Source organism: Anser brachyrhynchus (genome assembly GCF_964034855.1).
Source record: "Anser brachyrhynchus genome assembly, chromosome: 7".
Lineage (NCBI taxonomy): Eukaryota > Metazoa > Chordata > Aves > Anseriformes > Anatidae > Anser > Anser brachyrhynchus.
The window spans coordinates 2,092,644-2,105,455 of record NC_137701.1 but is presented as its reverse complement, the minus strand read 5'-3'; the positions used below and the strand labels follow the sequence as shown (position 1 = coordinate 2,105,455).

At 39.5% G+C, this 12,812-nt stretch overlaps 1 protein-coding gene across 3 annotated transcripts in view; it reads right to left on the bottom strand.

Moving 5' to 3' along the window:
* Window positions 1–12,812, bottom strand: part of SATB2 (SATB homeobox 2) — a 135,967-nt gene that overhangs the window by 112,018 nt on the left and 11,137 nt on the right. The gene's annotated exons all lie outside the window — the stretch shown is intronic.

Here is a 12,812-nt window from a genome sequence, read left to right as displayed (position 1 = left end):
AGTACTCTAAGTGCATTCATGGAGGGAAGACGCGTGGAAGGAATGCACAAAAAACCTACTGAGCTGGAACATCCATTTCCATCACTCTCTATAGGGCAGGTAGGGTGTGGCATTACCTCCAGTAACAGAAATCCATTAATTTGATACAATCTGTTAGCCCCTACATAAGTTACAAAATATTGGGGTAAAGATAAATCTCAGCTTAAAGCAGTTTCAAAACATGCTATCTAGGGCTCACAGTACTGACAGAAAGTTTACCTCTTGCTCCCGTTCTTCATAAAGATATAGAACCATTTCTAGTAGCTAATAACTATGAAAATAATAATTATTAAAGTATTTACAAAAGGCTAGATGCAAATCACTGTATTCCTGGACTGGGGACTTCTTTAAGGGAAAGTGAGGAGAAAGCCACATTTCCGATCTCCTTCTGTACAAAGTCAGTTAAATATCTTTAAGATCTTCTACTATTAGCAGTTTTAGTATCTAAAAACCAACAGTTAAATATCCCTTCAGAAGAGTTGCCCTGCCCTGAAATAGACAGTCATATCTGTAGCACCTGCTAAGGGACTTGAATCCTCCTGTCTTGAATTTGCAGAGACTAGATATACTTAAAATATATTTTAGATACACGTTGATCATTTGCTGCCCTAGCTGCCATGGAGTAGCTCCCAGTCTGAGATTCGAACTGCACACCAGCAGCAGTAGCTACAAGCCTGGATATCCAGTTGATGGGTTTTAGTTCTCTGTTACATCCTTTAGTAACAGGTAAGTAGATTACAGCATCGTATTGATGCTGTTCCCTCTTTACTGCTTGATTTTGGGCTATACTGATGCATTTTGCAAGTTCAAGCAGCCAAATCTTAACACACTCACTCAAGAACATAAGGTGAAAAAAAAATCTCTGGATGCTTTCCTGAAAAGAGTGCAAGGCTGATCCTGTTCTCACTGAAGTCAACGACAAAATTGTTATTCCTTTCAAAGGTTAAAAACTTAATTCTGTTTGTCCATAAATGATTTAGCTATTTCAAATGAAACAACCTCTGCAAGCGACAAACTTGCCCTCCTGTCGAACATACAGTCTGTCACAGCACTTCTGATAGGGCTATTAATGTCTCAACAAAAAGAGTAAGGTAATTGGCCAAATGCTACAGCTGTGATATCGGTTGTGTAAATTGCATTTTGGCAAGACGGCATACATGGGTGAATGCAAACTAATGAGAGGGATGCCACGGGATCTTTTATGCTCCTGCTGCATGCTTTCCTTGTCACAGAACAGTCTTCCCACCTTTTCAACACAGAGGTTGTACCTATTCTCCGCACAAATTATGCCCATTGTTTACTGTCTTGATACAAACAGGACCTCAAATGCTAGAACTGACATTGTCCACAGTACCACAGGAGGGATGCCACAACAGACCCACAGGAGCCTTGCCCGTGATGATTTTCTAAATGGCCCCTTCCTGCTGCCCATGTTTGCAGGAACCCTGCTACAGAAACAGCTTTTGCAAAAACATCTCTGAGCTCAGTGACCCAGCGTAACTGACGATAAGCTGTTATGAGTACCTTAAAAACAGAGAGCAAAGGGCAGGTTACCACATCTGCCACTGCTAACACATTCTGATGCCTCTCACTGTAGCATATGCAGTCTTAATACCAGTCCTTTACTAAAAAATGATAGTAATCCAACTTCTTCCAAATAAATCTCAATCCAAAGTTCTCTCTGCTTTTTCCTCTATTTTGTACTGCAGACAGTTAAGCTATAACACATCTAATGTATTCATTACCTTCAACTTCTCTGTTTCCCGATGTTATCTAGATATAAATTAACATACTTCCAGTACATTACAATCAGAAGAAAAAACACCTGCAGCCAAAACCAACAATCTCTTTACACACCAACACGCATAACGTCTTGCTCCTAGATGCATCTATTGCACCTCCACAGGGCCCTTACAGTCAAGGGACGCAAGTTAGTCAGTGCTCATCAGCATCCCAGCTGAACAATTTACAGCAACACTCAGAGAGTAGGAGACTAAGCATCCAGAATGAAGTCTTGCATGCAGTAAGAAAAGGAAATTTACTCATAAATCCTGAAACCCCTCAGCTCTTTTCCCTGATGCCTGATCAGGCAGAACTAGTCATCCTCCCTCTCCCATGCATACAGACAAAAAAAGGCGCAGAACTTCTGTGCATTTGCTCTCCCAGCTTTAGAGAGATGCTTCAGTGAATAATGCGGTATAACTCATGGTGGATGACATACGGCACTGATTTTCACACATGGAGAAAACAAGGGGTAATCTGAGGGCTAAAAAGGAAACATTTTGTTTCCTTAAAGGAGGAACACTATGCTGAAATGAAAACAAAACATTAATAATGATCATAAATTATCCAAAATACTTTTTCTCCTTGATGTTAATTCATTTAGCTGGCTTATAAACATCTTTTCAGCGCTTCTGACAGTGCTTTGACCACATATAGCTAGCATCTATGTAAAAAGTTAAGGGAACATAAAACAAGATCCATGTAAAGGCTTTTATAACAACATCTATACACTGCAAGAATTCCCTGTATTCCACGGACGAGAATAGGGACAAAGTATTCCCAGAAGAACTGAACGGTGAGTGGTGACTGGTACCTCTGTATAACACATATTTTTAAAAAGATCAGAGATGGAAGCTAAGCTCTGCTATTGCTTTTATTGAAAACACACAATGTACAGAGAAGGCTTTGTAAACTTATTTGCCCTTTTTTTTTTTTTTTTTTTTGCTGAGACTCTTCTAAGTGGCAGAGAAATCAAGAAGAAATTAAATATGTACCAAAGAGACCTGTGCCCAAATGCACATTTTCTCCTCCTTGCTGGTTTCACTCTATAGTTTTATTTTACTGGGGAGCAATTCATTCTTAAAAATGGAGGAAAAAGGAAACAGGTACTCTGTTCAAGAAGTGAAAAGTCTGACAATCTGCTGTGTAAAACATTAATTTAAAAAAAGCTTGCAGCCCGTTACAAGTATTATCAAACTGAAGACAAGCAGCCCCAGGAAAACATCTTTGGCTACAAGATTTACAAGCAGAAGCTGTTAATTTCCAATAGCCAACTAGAAAGACAAGACAGGGCAGCTATTTAAGAAGTACTGCACTAGCAACTTTGCTCATTTTCAAATGATACTTTGTCCATTGCACACTTCAGAGCAAGTAATAAATGTGATGTTATTAGTGCTCAACTTCTACACATCACCCAGTACCACACAATCACCCCACGCTTGGCACCTAAACCAAAAAAGAAGAGGCTACGGAAAGCTGCAGAGGAGGTTAAATGATTGCAGCCACCCACCTCTCCTGCCCATTAAATCAGAAGCAGTGCTTGCTCATCCTAATAAGTATAATATGAGGATCAACCAATGAGAAGAGGCACCAATAAAATTTGTGTCTTTTTAGATTAAAATCGGTTTTCATCAGCCCAAGTTTTGAGCCCCATCTAGGTGTTATTTAATTTAATCTAATTTGAACAATTTCCAAACATCAGCTTGATTAATTTCAACAGCATGGTGTTATGGAAAGATTTACTGTACAGGGATTGTCTAGCAGAGAATTAATAAAGAAGCCAGTTCTTAGCCCTGAGTAACATGAGGTTTTAAGACTTCCCAGATTTCTAGTGGGAATACTTCATAGCACAAGCATGTTTTCTTCTGGGAGTGAAACCCACCAAAATTATTAAAAACTGAGATCAAGTGGTGGTGTCAAACCCAAAGGAAATCATTCTAGAGTGGAGAGATTTTTATCAAATGAAGAAAATGGAAAATAAAGTTTTTGTTGTTGCTGTTGCGCTTTGGGTTTTTGGTTGTTGTTGTTATTGTTTTTTGTTGTTGTTTTTGTTTTAACAGAACACAGACATACACACAGTGCAATCTCTCTCAAAGACAAAGCAAATTTCTATTGTTAGGAGTTCAGAAACTAGGACATTTATTTGAAAAATTCATAAACTACTGAAAACTCTTCATTACTGCATGCAGAAAACATTTTCCCTAGCAGAGACTTTAGCGTGGGTCATTCTCAAAGCTAGTCTTTTCAATAGGAAAAAAAATCAAAACTAAGAAAAAGCAAGCAATATCCACAAATGTTTATTTGCACACACACCTCCACATCCAGTGTAAAAAAAAAAAAAAAGTAATCAAAACCATAAAGGGCACTAAGATTACTAAAAAATTAATCTAACTGCTAAAAGCGCATTGTTCCCCATCTTTGACTGTCCAATGCATCTTAAGTTTGTACTTGATCTGCAATGAGACTCAATGCTGAATGCCTTCGAAATACTGAGTTACTAGCAATCTCAACTGGACTTCCACGTATGAGAGCCTTGCCCTGAGACACAGACTCTGCAGCTCTATTAGCAAAGCATGGGTCATCTTGAGGAAATTATCTGGATAAAGATTCCATACGTTTAACAATAAAACATGCTTACACAACCGAGAATAACCACAGGAAGCAATCAAACTACAAACAGTCCTCAAACCTAATCTGCTTCTGTTTTTTCTTCAGGAGAGAGCACTTCACTCTGCAAAGGCAGTGGCAGGAAAGCAATCAATTTATTTATTTCTGTTTGCACCACAATAGAGCTGACTTTAAATATACTGATTTGGTATTTAAATCTCTTCCTCTTTCTTTTAAATAAATTGGAAAAATGAACATAAATTGAGAAAGCTTTTTAAAGAGAGAAATCAGCTTCCACCTGGCATGGAGAAGTTTGCCCATTCTCCTCCTCGCATCCTGCACCTCTAACCGAAAAGGCAAAAGCAATTAATTTTGATAGCTTTGGGTTACTCAGAAACACCTGAACAAATTCAGAAACACCTGATCAAAGAAAGATGTCCATATTGTATCTTACTACAACATAAATTCAGAGCTTCTATTCTGAAAAACTGACCACCAACACCAAGGAAAAAAAAAAAGAGTGAAGCTTCCTGGTGCCAATTCTTCAAAACTGCAATCACTTCAGGATTTGCAGCATACAGAGATGAAAATCTAGTGTGTATGTCAGTATTCAGGAGTTATCTATTCAAGACTCGCCTAGCTGCGTATGACAAGAAAAGATCAACTGCATTCCATTTTTTTTCCAAGAGGAAGGAAACCAACATGTATTCAAAAAAATAGTTTTGTCATTCTGAAGTCAACACCACTTTTATTTAAATCACAGCACAGCTCGAGCTGGTGGTAATGCAAGATCTTACCCAGAAAATCCCGTGGAGTCCAATTAGGGCCTGCAGATACTGGATGCACAACGACAGGCTGAGTAGGCAGAACCATACCATTCCCACACTGACACACATCTGACTGTTCACACTCAGGAAGGATCAGGCTTGAAGCAGATCCTGGGTTCAGCCTGTGCCTGTGCAGTTCAGCGAAGAGGTAGATGAGACAGAGCTCACACGTTTCAGCAAGGGTTAGTCATGTCCATTAGGGTTCACTTTCAAGCTACCCCATAAATTTTAAATGTAATTAAATTGGACAGAATATAAGCTGTTGGCACTTAACTTACTTACAATAAATGTGTGGTTTGGGTAAATGGACTGTGTTTCACCATTTTACATATCAAGCACCAACTTACAACAGTTTCATTATGAGGCTGGGCATTCTTCCATTGTAATTTTTTTTTACTGGAGACTGGAGGAATTACTTTGCAATTGTTTGTCACTAACCACTTGGAAACATGTGAAGAAAGCTGTATGTACACAGCGACAGGAGGCCAGTGGGAAATCTGTATGTCAAATATGTCAAATATCAGAGACTGCACCAGCATCTTCACAACTGTACAATCCTATACCAAAAAAAAAAAAAAAAGTACCAAGCACCTCATTACAATAAAAAGTTTTGTTTAGAAACAAGAACCTTACTTTCTGCTAATCCTCTGCTCTCCAATGTGTTCTAGACAAAACATGAGCTATCTGATTTTGTACACAACCAGTAATGTAATGCTGTTAAACTCCTACTCTTCAATGGTTTATAAGCCTGTTGCAAATAATTTGTTCCAGGATGCAATTTGGTAAAGAAGAGCTCAGTCCACAGATGATTTTAATACAATGTTTGTCAAAGAAACAAACAAATAAAAAATCATGTTAAATAATATTGCATTGTAGAAGTTTTCTTCTTAGGAGGGCCAGAGGAAATAAACTAAGGACAATATCTTTCTCCTCCTCCCCTGTTATTTTTTCTGGCTTTAAATATTCAATAGATCTGTAGGCAGGAAATGCATTTCTACATATTATATTTTAGGCAATGGTGAATGCAAACCACAAGATATTATTTACATCCTTCTTCAGCTTCCAGTCCTTTCTGTGGCTTCAGTCTCCCAACCATCACAACCATCCCAGCTCTCAGGAAATTTTATAAAGAAGTCACTAACATCTCTGCAGATGTCCCCTGCTTCTGACAGCTTAACTAGCCAAAGAATCCTTCTCCTAGCTGAAATAACAGCTTTACTGTTTAACACAAAATATTCCAGGCCACTATTCCACCACAGAAACATATTATGAAACTCATAACTTGATTCGATAATACTCGAGTTTCTCAAAAAACGATATAAAAGAAAAGCAGTATTAAGAGCATGTGTTTAGACTAACAAGAAATGAGAAATAAAGGGGGATATGGAACATTTACCTCTAGTGCAGCCCCTCCTGCTGCGTGTCTGGGACAGAAGTGGCACTCAAGGGAGACGAGGGCTTTTGTTAGTGACATTGGCTCAGCTGCTCCTGGTGACTAACCGACTTTGCTAAACTAGTTACCCTAACTCAGCCTCAACTCCAGATCTGTCACACTGCTTGGGTCTAAAGGGCAAGGAAGAGAGCGGACGCTTGAGTTTTGAGCACAGCCTCCCCGCTGCCGCCTGGTTAGCCCAAGCAAAGCCGTGTGCAGGCGGTCAGGAGGCAGAGGCAATTAAAGAGAAGAACAAAGGCACCTAAACAAGTGACAAGGGAGAGCGACAGCCCAGACCTCAAAATACAGTTTTACAGGAGCCCGAGACAGAAGAAGGCACAAACAACTGTCGCCATGATTCTAGCTGAAAGCACCATTTCCCTGCCAGCCCCCCAGACATGCAGAAACGCTTGTGCCAGTACCAGCCCCATGCGCCCATTGGGATCTGTACACAGGCTGTCCAATTCACAGCGAAAGGCAACCATGAAGACACCATAGCTACATTTTCCCTAAATAAAACAGCTCACTTGTTTCAACGTGTCTCCCAGTTAAAAAGATGAAAAAATACCCTGTAGCAGTTCTTTATAATATGAACTAATGGAAAATACACTCACTTCACTCAAAACCAGTGAAGGAAACTCTTTCAAATTAAACTAGCTTATTTTTTTAAATAATCTTAAGACATTAATTTCCTATAAGTTTTAGGTTTTGGTTTCTGTGACTTAAAAACAAGTTTAGGGTTCAGGAGGGTTTTTTGGTTTGGGGGACTGCTTTCTGTTTTTCTCTCAACTACGTAACAAAAATTGCCTAAGGGGCTAAGACTTTCTACGCCAAGTTCCACTCAGAATTAATTTTAATGACCAACATTTTTAAACCCTAAAAACTGGAACCACTAATAAGCCCTTAACTTTGGTGGTGCTAGCAGATGCCACCATATTATGTAATTTTTAAAGCAAAAAAACATCTTCCAGCAGAAGCATTTTAATGAAGGTTCTATTAAATAGTCTTCTGGTACTGGGATAAGTCCCCTGGAATATAATAGAAAAGCTTTCGTAGTTGGTTTGAGGTTTTATTTCTGGAGAAGAGCTGCGTAGCATGCTCAGGCCTGCTTCGGGATCTCCATTGGGACCCACCAGCAACCTCTTTTCTCCTTCACCTCCATTCCTCTGTGAACCACCCGCTGACAAGAAAAAGAAGAAACTGTATCATCCTCCTTCATGTTACCAGCTAAGTAGCTTACCAAGAGTCTAAAATAACTACTGCAGCTACATCCCTGTCTTCAAGACCAACTGCAGGCTCCAGCTGTATGACAAGCTGAGTGGATCTGTAATCGTTGCCTGAATGATTCTGGTATCTAAAGATATAGGGATAAAGATGAGGGAAAGCATCGTGTCTTTTAGACATTGGCAGCATTAGAAAACCTCATGTCTAAGCTATGTTAACAGACAGGGCAGAACTGTTTATGGGCAAAACTTAGAAGAAAATATAAGGCAGGACAAACCACATTAGACACTATCTCAGAATAACTGCCACCAAACTCAGTGGTCACTGATGAAGCCCTTCATCCCACCACGCTTTCAGCAAGGGTTCAGCTACTACAATGGCAGCATCATTCCCAGATAGTCGTTACCTGGCATAAGGGGACCACAGAAGTCTTTGTCAGATCTTCGGAGGGCAAATGAATGGGGGAGAGATCCCCCAGCCAAGAAAGCACAGGAGCTGCTCTGTCATTCCCTCCTCCGGGGAGCAGCTAATGTCCTCCACTGCCACCCTTTTCACCACTCCATGTGCAGCGCATCTCCAGCCAGCCTGCACCTGCAACCTAGCACGTCACGGAGCAGTGACAGGCATCTGGGGCTTGGCCTTTACTTACAACTTTATCCTCCACGCCCCCAGAGAGAGAACATTTTTGAGCAGCATTCCCAAATTCCTCCTTTTTTAAAGAGCTAAGATAATGGGCTGCGGGGGAAGTATTCCATGTTTCCACAAAGAAGAGATCACACATTTGACAACTTTCTATTTGAAACATTATCCTCTTGGAACACCTAACAGCCAGAAGGTCACATCAATCTCCCAGTTTTTAATAAATACCACATCTTTGTCAATCAAGTCATGAGGTCAAGGAACAAGAATCAATAGGTATATTCCCTTTCTCAAGTACACACAGCACACTTACTCTGTTTAGCCAGTATGCTACATTTTGGGGAGCAAGTGCAAAGGACCCGGTCAGGCCAACCTACTATGTGTGGATTCACTGGTTAAGAGCCAGCAATCCATGCTTTTGGGGCTGAGCAAGCTGAATTGCTGCAGCACTGCATACTCTGAGCCACACTGGAGAATCAGATACTCCTGCTAGTGCAAAGGCATGTGCTTGCTCGGAGGTGTCAGCCAAAGAGAGCAGATTACATCTGCTCTCCAAAGACTGAACTGGCTCCCAGTTCATTTCCGGATGCCACTCCAAATGTTGATTTATGAAGCTGCATGGCACCTGACTAGAGCCAAGGCTGCTGCAGCGAGGATCTCTTTCCACGTATGTACAGCAGAAAGAACACTTCTGCTTGCAGCTCTGGGACTCAGCTTTGGAGAAAATGGAGAGGCAGGTTTCCTAAGCCTTGGACCTTCACCTACAATGAGGTCCTACTTCAAGGGCAACATGGCTTACGCATGCTGCCTGGCACAGGGCCTTTCCATCTGTAGGGCTGCAATGAAAGACAGAGTTTGTGAGACAGCTAAAGGGTCACCCAAGAGTCTGTCCCAGCTAGCAATAGTCTAAGAGATTTAGTACTTCTACTGGCACCCATATCCACAGATTTGGAGAGGCAAAAAATTGGAAGAAATCAGAGCATTTTTTTTCCCCCTTGAAGTAGCACAGCACTTTATTTTGAAGGAGGATTCTATTTATTTATTTATTTATTTATTACTACTTTCCACCTGTCCTTGGCATTCTCTGAACTCATCTATTTGGCAGGTCAGTATGACACTGTGTTCATACTAATATAATCAAGAAGGCTCGAACCAATGACAGAAACATTGTATTCATTATTAAGCCAAACCCAGGCACCCAGATAATGTTTTACTATCAAGCAATATGCCTATTTACTGCACACTTGCTCACAGCAGCCTGTATGAAGTCTACCATCCAGAGCTTGAGCAACAAACTCAAGTTAAAAAAAAAAAAAAGGAAAAAAAAGCCCATACTTCTGTTACTCTGCATTTTCTCCAAGTCTAAAAATTGGTAGAGTGTATGACAGGTCCACCTCATTTTTCTTAATGATGTTTTTATTATTCTTTCATTCAATTAAAGCAGAAATGGATATTGCATCTTCTGACTGTATAATTGTTATTGTAATCTGTTTTCGATCACTGCTTGGGAAATGGGTCCAAAACAACATAAACTATCCACAGCCTCAGAATACAAGTCATTTTCTTTTACTACGATACTTAAAGAGACATCTATCATGTTGCTCTGCTAGCATGTTTGTATTATGGCAAAAAAAGTTATTTGTAAGTTGGGAAAAGACATTATGAAAATCACCTTTTACTCCAAAGTATTGTATAACTCATAATTTATAACTACATTTCTTAATAACCATTCAAAATAATAAGGCTGGAAATTGTGCACATCTAATTTTAATATATAAATAATAGGAACACATGTAAACCAAAATATGCTCAAAATATGAATTTATATTACTTTGGAAGAATAGTCTGGTTATAGTTTTGAAAATGACATGCTTCATTTCCAATATATGCCTGTCAGCTAAATTTATGACAAAACACTGTGAGTTTAGATTACTAAGATGGTAAATAGTTATATTTAAGTTTCCTCACTTATCTGAAGTTTCAGTACAAATGTAGACAAAGTCAGCAACTTCTAGAGGGTGAAATGCCCGCCATACATAAGCAAAGGCCGACGCATCTTGTTGCACCTCAGCGTAATACAAATAGAAACAGATCATCTTAAAAAGGGAGACAGAAGAAAGAAGGTAACCTTGTGGCTGTATGCAGTGATACAAGTCAAGGTTCTAATACACAAAACACTCCCCTCAGACATTTCTTGCCAGATTTAGTACTTTTGAAAAGGTTTACTGTCAGTGTCTTTTCATCTCGCTGGGTGTCTTTGGGGAATAAATAAGAAGGGAGCATATATCAGTGGGAGACATTTCTACTGCACTGTGAAAATGCAGTGGGTGTATGGTTATCTCATGAGATGCCTCAGCTTCATACAAAACAGTCTGACAGGTTATTTTTATTAAGCTTTTTCTGAGCCTTTTTACCTTGCTGGCACTGCTACTAACAACATATAGTTGTACTGAGACTGTTTAATATTGCATGCCCATCTGATACAAGGACATCAGGTAAAGCAAAATGACTGACAAGGTTTAAACTATTAGGCAGGTAATTTTCTATTTAGAAAACAAGTAATATCCTTAAGCATTTATCTAGAGCTACCTGTCTCTTTTTTTCAAATTCTCTCTGTTTCCTTCATACAGCTTCTACAAATGATGGCAGTCCTATTTCCTTTTTCCTAACATCTCTGCATGTAACACCAATGATCATTTAGCATTTGACAGGAAATATAAAACATATCTTGGATTCAGACGTGCAATCTCTGCCCTGGCATTCGGATTACGATAGCAGCAATGCAGGGCTCCCACTCAGTCTTTTAAGCAACCCTGTAAGTAATTTGGGAAGTCTTATTCCAAGCAGAAAAGATTCCTGGAGGGTTTTAAATAAATCCTTGATATTAGCAACATCGGTGTTAACATCTTTAAAAATCAGAGAAAATCAAGTTTCAAAAAATAAAACAAACCAAAAACTGTTCAAGCATTGTTTGCAAGGGCTTTACAATGTCAGCAGCCTTAAATATAAATATATTGCTAAAAGATAAATGCTGACATTTTGGTATATTTGTAAATCTTCAGGGGATACCAGCAGAGCTTGCACAGGTCAAAAACAAACTTAAAATACTAGTTTACATTAAAAAAATAATCTCTAAAATAAAGGAAATAAAATTGGCAATACTACATGACATATTCTTCCCACACTAAAATTTGGATCAATGCAAATGAAGACGGGAGACAAAGTACACATAACAGCTGCAATACATGCTTTTGTACAAAGCGTAGGAACTCAAAAAAAAAACAACACCCTAACTGTAGAACTGCGACAGTATCGACAACATCACTTGCTGGCAGAAAACATATTGCACATTAAAGCAGTTAACACTTTGTGAATGGCCACAAGACCCTCAGCTAGATGGGCTAACAATTCTTCCCGAATTAAATGGCAAAGTGTATATTCTGTGTTTTGTACCACTAATCAACTTAAACTCATTTGTATGTAAGCCAAGAGCAGGTACGTCGCTGCTGAGCATTCTGCAACAAGTACTACACTTGGTGGGTGACAATTTTTTTTAGTGTGGCTAGAGGCTAGGAAATATTTCTCAGAAGCCATCAACTACGCAGCTGCCTTTTGTCTGTTGTGACTGTTTCTTAAATCTGCTTTAGTGACACATGTCATCATGTGGATCAATGCACATGACCCAGCACATTCGATACAGTAGGAACCAATTACCCCAGGACAATTTTTCCAGAGGTAGACAGGGCATCGATTCATCGTTCAATACACTGGGCTGGTTAGAAAGCTGCCGTGTGCTTCAAAAGGAGATGACGCTTGGTCGGTAGTTACTGAGAGCCTGCATCAGGCACAGGTTATCTTGAACAAACCCCAACCGTATCAGTTCAAAGGGAGTCGGGAATACTTCATACCTTGGAAAACTGTGCCTTTAATCCAGAACACAGCAGTACTTACTAATTTAGCTACATTATGATGAGGGACGGTAATTAAAGGCCTAGCTTATCTATGCTTTGCAATTTGGGATTCAAAAAAAAATCTTACGTTTTAGAGATTTTCAGTTATTTTGAGAAGTTTAAAAATAGGATTTAAAAGCAGGTTGGGGACTGCTTGATCACACACACAAAAAGAATTTTCCTAAACAGGTCGTGCAGCTGTTTGGCGAATACAAGTACATGGCTGCAGTAAAGCTGTCCGCAGCCTATACCACCATAGATGCCATGCTGCCTTACCATCTCCCGTGTCACCGTGAGTGACAAAACCACTTT